Here is a 7,716-nt window from a genome sequence, read left to right as displayed (position 1 = left end):
CCTCCTTGGGGAACTCCCTGTTTAACTCTACGGGCCTTCGATTTCCTGTCTCTGAATTCCACGTACGACTGGCGTCCACACATATAGTTTATGATCGTTTCAAACTTGGCCGGAGGGTTGTTCTCTCGATGTCCTCGAACAGCTTGGCGTGACTGACGGTATCAAATGCCTTCGATAGGTCTAGCGCCACCATGACTGTCCTGTTACACGGCCTGTTCTGGTTGAGTCCTTCTGCTATGTGTGCGGAAATGGCGTGCAAAGCTGTTGTTGTGCTGTTTCCGGAACCCATGCTGATATTCGGCAACTGAGTAGCATTCACGAATACTGGGGAGTAGTAAAGCCCCAAGTGTCTTGGCTACTGGCGACAAAAGTGAGATCTGCCTGTATGACTCACCTTTGCTGGCATCCTTGCCAGGCTTCATTAGCTGGACCACCCTGCCCATTTTCCAGGCATCGGGAACTACTAGGGTGGATAATGACAAGTCCGGGGCTTTAGTGAGATAATCTACTCCTGGATTATCAAGCTGCTTCAACATCATCATTGAGATTCCATCTGGACCAAGCGCTTTGGATGATTTCGCGTTCCTGATGAGATTTGCAACATCCTCAAACGTAAATTGTGGTGGTTCCTCCTCCACCTGAAGAGAGCGTATACGGCGCAATACTCTTCTCTTCGTCCGGTCACTCTCGGGGTGCTCTATAAACTGCCGGTTGAAATAACACGTGCACCTCTTCGGATCTGTCACCTCAACGCCGTTAAATGAGACAGAAGTCCGATCTTCCTTCTTTCCAGGGTTCGAGAGCGACTTAACCGTTGCCCACAATTTACTCACTCCGGTACTGATGTTGCAACACTTCAGATGTTCTAGTCATTTTTTCCGCTTATGCTCGCCGACTAACCTGTTCACTTCCAACGTCAGTTCTCTGACTCTGGGGTTAGTAGGGTTAGAACGGCGAAGCTCATCATGCTCATTCGCTAGTCCCGCTGCCTCTGCTGGGAAGTTAGGTCTTAGTTCGGGTATACGACCCGCAGGTATATAGCGAGCGGCTGCAGCAGTGATGATGTCCCGGAAATTCCTTTCTGCTTCCCGAGCATCAGAAGAGATGGGCAGTTCTCTGAAGCGACGATTGGTGAAATTTCTGAACTCTTATCAATTGGCTTTCCCATGATTAAGGAAAGTACGGCGTTCAGAATTTATAAAATCGATTTGCTCGGCCAGCGCCATGTCCCTCTGGTCATTACCTAGGACGGAATGCCATAACTCATGATGTGCATTGAAATCCCCTAGCACCAGACGGTTATTGCCTTCCAAAAGATGACTAATGTCAGGCAAATAACGCGGGGCACAGCTATTTAACGGTGGAATATAAACGTTAAGCACCTCTACCTCGGCGGTAACACATTTGACCGCTACCCCCCATACATTCCATGTATGGGTCACTAGAGTCTAGCTCAAGCGAGATAGGTCTGTACTGGAAAGAATGGTGCAATAGGAATGCTAATCCTCCACCTCTTGTACGATCCTTTCTAATCACGTTGTATCCATCACAACTCTGATGACTGCAGGTGTTGTTCAGCTTCGTTTCTTGGATCGCAGCGACAATAATACTTCTTCGACTCATAAAATCCACTATTTCGTTGATTTTCCCTCGAAGTCCATCGCAGTTGAATTGAAGAAAGGATACGTTATCAGGAGTTGCGACAGCAATGTGCGGTGTTAGCGGCTGCGGCGCAGGTTGCTGCTGCGGAGATTGCGGGGGAGTCACGTAATCCGAAGATGATGACGTGGACCACGGTGATGACGACAACTTGCTGGGGACTGCATTGGCGCAGAATGAATCTACGTAGTCCCTTTCACTATACTCCTGTATCCGGTTAAGGCCGGAACAACTCCTGAAATGTACCCATTCTCTGCATCCGTTGCATCTCACCGAGATAGATCTGTGGTGGATGCTGTTGTGACAAACTGAGCAGAACCATGGTCTGGGGTTTGTCTTATTCCCGGCACGAACCAAAAGAATCCGGAGCAAACATTCCGGGTAATGATGCTCCTAAGTTGAAAAAATACACGTTGTATTTGCTGGGTTGACAGCCCTTGGTCGGAAGTTGACTCCTCCGAGTCAATCCGGTGCATAGAACCGGCCTTTGTTTGGTTGTTTATTTTGGTGCATCTTGCTAAATCTTACTAAATGTTATCGCAAAAGAGAGTAAAAAGGGCTTACTCTCTGAACTATAACTTACTGAATAAATGTTACTGGAAAAGTAACCAGACTCACCTATAGTCTTTTAAAATCGACATGTCCACTAATTTTTTTCTTAAGAAACATGAATTATCGCTAGTGTTGACAAAACTCATTGACCAAATGTCAAATTTTGACTGAAAAAATGTACTTAGCTCGATTAAATTTTATACAGAGATAGGTTGCAGTGTTATTAAAGATTATTCAAGGAATTTTTCAAATTTAGTTATAGGATTTTTTAGTTATTCGAAGTTCTATAAAACATATGTCGACTATTGGTACATGCCGGAATGAGGTGCGTTTACCCTATATTCCAAAATTCATTTATTTACTGATGGGCAAGAGTCTCGGAGGAAATGACCGAGTGCCTATAATCCCTGGGCCGAAGAGGCGAGAATGGCGCCCCTAGATTTGGCAACCACTGGTGCCAAATCTCGACCACAGCACACGGCTGTCAAGAGAATGAGATCCTCGGAGGAAAAACAACCTGCTGCAAAGAGACCCACGCAGTCGTCGGCTGTACAAAGCTTGTCATGTGCGTACTCACGCCATCTATACGCCACATACAGAAACTCATATAATTTTGTCTGTCACACCAAGTGACATATGGTTTGTTTATCCTGTCATTTCAAAAAGGGAAATTTTAAATGTGGAAAACATATTGGAAATAGGGAGACAATAAGCCATGTAAAATATTCAAGGTTCTTTCTTTTTATTTCTGGAGTTCTTGGCAGCAGGAAGTGGATCGGGCAATAAGAAAATAGTAAAAGTTTTTACCAACGTTAAATACAATCGGTGTAAAACAAAATTTCACAAAACAAAATTTTAAAACTATTTATTGCCTTTATTGCATTAAAAAAAAAAACCTCAATAACTGTTGAACAAAAGGAAGTAATACAGCACCAAACACTTTTGCCAGCATCGCTAACGATATTTGGACCACCGATCCCGACTCCTCTGCTCATCGTTGGATCCGCTGTTGAGCACCAGGCATTCCGCGGTGCTGAGGTACCTAAAAATAAAAGAATATAAAACTGATATGGTGTAAAACGAGCTATTGACTTTAACTCATTACTTACCTCCAAACTTATTGATAATTACTTTCGACGGACGGACAGCCCATAAACCTGGAATAAAAGGGTATAGAAAACACGTGGCCTTAAGGGTAGACATTTCCTTTTGTTTTCATTATTATTCGAATTTTTTTATTCTCATATCCTCTCCGAATAGATAGAGCTCTCTCTAGGCAGGTAGGACAGGTAATTTATCACCAGGAGTTAGTTGCTCCCATTCACAAAAGCTTAATGTTGTCCCTTTGTTTTTACTCCACTTAAAATAGAAGAAAACTTTTTATTCAGGGTTTGAACTATAAAACAAAAATACAACACCCATACTTACGAGATTAACTGACGATAATAAGCTCAATTGCCAGCAAACACCGCTATCATAGGACCTCTGTTCAGCATCCCTGGGAAAAAAAAGAAGAGCAGCCATCTTACATTAAATTTATTAAATAAATCCCCAAAAGTGGTACTTACCTAAGTTTCGTTATTATGTACAACGCTCAAAATTATAATACTTACGATTTTCGAATATTTTACACTAGTAAAAACTCTTTGCACTAGTAAAAACCTTTTTAACCATGTGAATCTCAAAGTTAAAATGATCCACGATTTATGGTATTTAAAATTAAGAAACTTGAATTAAAAATAAAATTATAACGATGGATATGAATTAAAATGTCTTCTCCATAAGGAAATTTAATTGAAGGTTAGGAGGGTGACGTGCCAAAGAAGAGGTAGGTATGGGGACAATATGAACATGTTTTGATTGCCAAGGTGGAACAAGTGTTCCAGTGGGAGGGAAGAGCTCGGTTTAACACCTGCCGAGTACTTTCATGATTTTTTTTCCATATAACTGGTTGCTTTTTCTTATTTATGCTGTGGTAAAAGTCATTAATAGTTTACTATTTCTCTCGGGCTCGGAATACCTTTTTTTTAAATTTTGATCAGTCTGGCATGATAATTTTTTTTGTTCCACGTATTGCCAACCTAGTCAATGTCGTCAAGAACCACCCCCATCCGGCGAGCACTAGCCGTGCAAAAAGCCAGCATGCCAGCAATGACGATGTTTGCTAGAAAATAGGAATTATGTGAAATCAACTGACGGTAGTACGTGACAAAAATGGCGCCCATAACGTGGGGCCCGAGATGAAAGCAAAATATAATTGTAGCCATATATTATTTAAAGCAAGTAGGTCCCGTTTGAGTAGCTCATAGAGTCCTCACGGCTGCCACTAGGATTAAATAGTATACATTTTGAACGATATTTCTTCATTTTCAATATCACGGTCCAATGCTAAAATCTCAGTCCCGACCTAAAGTTTTCTAAATCGGGGTCGTGAGGTGGAGATTTAATATTGAATCACCAAACCTTTATGCTACATATAATCGTAGGTCTTATCGCCAGTGTTAGTAACACAACGCATTTAATTGCCACGATTGTGTGGAGTTTTTGGGTCACATCCAATTAGTTTTTCATTGCAATAGTAATTTTTAACAATCATTTTGTATTCGAAAGGAATTTTGTTGTCCGGAGTCAATTCTTAGACAGAAACACTCATAGTATAGTCAACGAGATTTCTTTCGATGTCACTAGGTTGTTAAACCACATTTTCCATATCCACAGTATAAAAAGTTAAAGCACAGGATTGCAGGAGGTAATTATTTTGTTTACCTTCTTTCTTTTAAATCTGAAAGTAACATCTACTCTTCTAATGGCCGTCACCTAAAATCCTACCTTATTTTATATTGAAAGACTTTTTGATATTATTTAATACATCATTATTTTCCTACTTCGACAGAAGTAGAAGCATTACTACTAGTATATATGTTTTCGTGATTTTTAGTTTTTGTTTTTAATATTTCTTAGGAACACTGTTATTAGTTTTCTATAAATTTTGGAATGGTTTTGACTAGAAGTGGGAGTAAGCTACAGCAAAATAATATGGAAAACAACGAAGAAGCAGTTAATTCCGAGCCAAGGGTAGGGGCACAGAACACGCAAACTCAAGTTCCTACGACCAACCCACCAACTTTGCAAACCAACACTGGAACGGGAGGCATTGTCAGATCGTCAAGCGCTCCGTCGATTGGCAGCGATGCATCGATCAGTCCGGATGAACTGAATAATACTATACTTTCTCCAGCATTTTCAAGTTTGACCGCTCAGAACGTAAGGCGAGAATTTCGACAGGGGAATGGAGACTATAGATCGGAATTCAACCAGGCTAATAATCTGCAGGAAATGATGGCATCCATTGGGTTAGCACAAGCTCAACTGATGCGCAGTGTTGAAGTGATTCGACAGGTTCAGCGTGATCTACAGCAAGCACGGCCAACCGTGAGAAATTCCACCGAGGAAGGTTTTTCGGCTGAACACGCAGCGGGGATACAGACTCCAGCTATAGCTTCAGTAACGCGTGCGCCACCACCACTAACACGTTATCCGACATCTGTAGAAAACACTCAATCAAGGCACGGAATTAGGGAACCTCCTCCATCGCAGGCAGTCCGAAATGAGGCATCAGGAGCCGAGAATAACAATCCTATCATTGCAGTGGATACCAGAGGTCAAGAATATACGGGGAATACAACAGAAATGAGGCCTCAGAAGCCGTCAAATGCATCATCCCATCACGGAAATGCAGCTCAACAAAGTAGCAATCGAAAATACAAAGTTAAAGATTGGGGAATGCGCTTCAATGGCAGTGAGAAAAACGCAGATGCTGAACATTTTATATTCTGTTTGGAGTCTACGAGGCAAGACTATGGTTATCCATTTGACGAACTTCTCAGAGAGTTCCCACAGTTACTTGAGGGTAGTGCCGAAAGTTGGTACTGGCAGCAACGACGAATTGCCCCGTTTAGGCACTGGAATGAGTTGAGGGAGGCATTTTTAGCCCAATTTCGTCGGTACCAGAATGAATTTCAAATTCAAAAAGAAATTATGGGTCGTCGTCAGATGCCGAATGAAACATTTGATGAGTTTTTCGATGCCGTGCTCAAAATGAGAAACCAACAGCGATCTCCATATAATGAAAACGACTTGGTAGAGATCATGAAAGGAAACTTAAAATCATCACTTGCTTCTCTTATTTTCCCCATTCAAATTAAAGGGTTGAACCATTTTCGGCAGGAGGTCAAACGGGCTGAATTGATGGTAGCTGGACAAAGACAAGCATACCAGCAAAGAACGTTTCAACCACAGAAGGTACACGAACTAGAATACACAGAGGCCGAATCTGAATTGGACGTAGACGCTTTAGCAGTGTCCAACCGCTACACGTGTTGGAATTGCAGAAAGGTTGGTCATAGTTACATTGATTGCCCTGTACCCATATCAAAGGTGTTCTGCTTCAAGTGCGGAAGAGAGGGAGTAGTTTCCCCAAAATGTCCAAGGTGCCAGGGAAACTTGAATCGGAGCGTTCCTCGAACTGGGGAGGCGCGCTCCACCCAGACGGAGTCCCAGCAGGAACAGTAGAGGGAAAGTGTAACGCGAAGAAGGTAATCTTATTAGTCAACGAAAACAAGAGGGTGAATGAAGAGAAGCCGATATTACGAGTTTTGAAACCATTACACGTAAGGAAAAAGGAATACGAAGAAGCTAGATCGAGAATTTTTGGTGTAGTATCCAATAAAGTAAAACGGGCCAGAGAAAGATACAAAAAGAGAAGGAAATTGAGAAAGGAAATTGCAGCTGCTACCCTATATGAAGGTGAGGATTCAAGATTTTACACCAAAATTCACATTAATGGCGAAGAAATTGAGGGTCTTCTTGATAGTGGAGCAACAGTATCTTGTTTAGGTAAGGGTTGTCTAGATCTGGTAGGAAAAATTGGTTTAACTCCTCAAGATTTCTTTTCTTTTGTTAAGACTGCAGATGGAAGTCCACACAAGATAACCGGGAAAATCCGTGCAGATATTACCTTCAATAATATGACTCACCCAATAGATTTCTTTTTGGTTCCTACACTTAACCGACAACTCTTCCTTGGAATTGACTTCATGAAAACCTTTAAAATGTTTGCGTCTGTTGAGAGTCTCACCACCAACGGCGTCAGTCTTTGTGATGAGGCTGATAGTGGAACCAGTGATGACAGAACTGTTCATAAGTTGTCTGATCCACAACGGAAACGTTTGGATGGGATAATAGCAAGATTTCCTTCTTATTCAACACAAGGCTTAGGCCGGACTAAGTCTGAGGTCCACACGATCGACACAGGTGACGCAACTCCAGTTAAAAGTAGACACTATCCTGTATCCCCAGCTGTACAAAAGCTCATGTACGCAGAGCTGGATAGAATGCTTGATCTAGGAGTCATTGAGCCGAGTGAAAGTCCTTGGAGTCATCCTGTCACTCTAGTCAGAAAGGGCGACAAAAATAGGCTCTGCTTGGATGCTCGTAAGCTCAATG

At 42.1% G+C, this 7,716-nt stretch overlaps 1 long non-coding RNA gene across 1 annotated transcript; it reads right to left on the bottom strand.

Annotated features, from left to right (window-relative positions):
* Positions 1-3,103: 3,103 nt before the first annotated feature.
* On the bottom strand, positions 3,104-5,491 carry LOC133323203 (uncharacterized). The gene is made up of 3 exons (XR_009754067.1): positions 3,780-5,491; positions 3,640-3,709; positions 3,104-3,570 (listed from the first exon to the last, which is right to left on the bottom strand). It is a non-coding gene; the product is annotated as an uncharacterized LOC133323203 (long non-coding RNA).
* Between the last annotated feature and the right edge of the window lie 2,225 nt (positions 5,492-7,716).

The sequence above is a fragment of the Musca vetustissima genome, unplaced genomic scaffold (genome assembly GCF_032173495.1).
Source record: "Musca vetustissima isolate MV318-11 ecotype Yass unplaced genomic scaffold, APGP_CSIRO_Mvet_v1 utg1756, whole genome shotgun sequence".
Taxonomy (NCBI): Eukaryota; Metazoa; Arthropoda; class Insecta; order Diptera; family Muscidae; genus Musca; species Musca vetustissima.
Note: the sequence above shows the minus strand (reverse complement) of the source record. Positions and strands in the feature narration are given on the sequence as shown.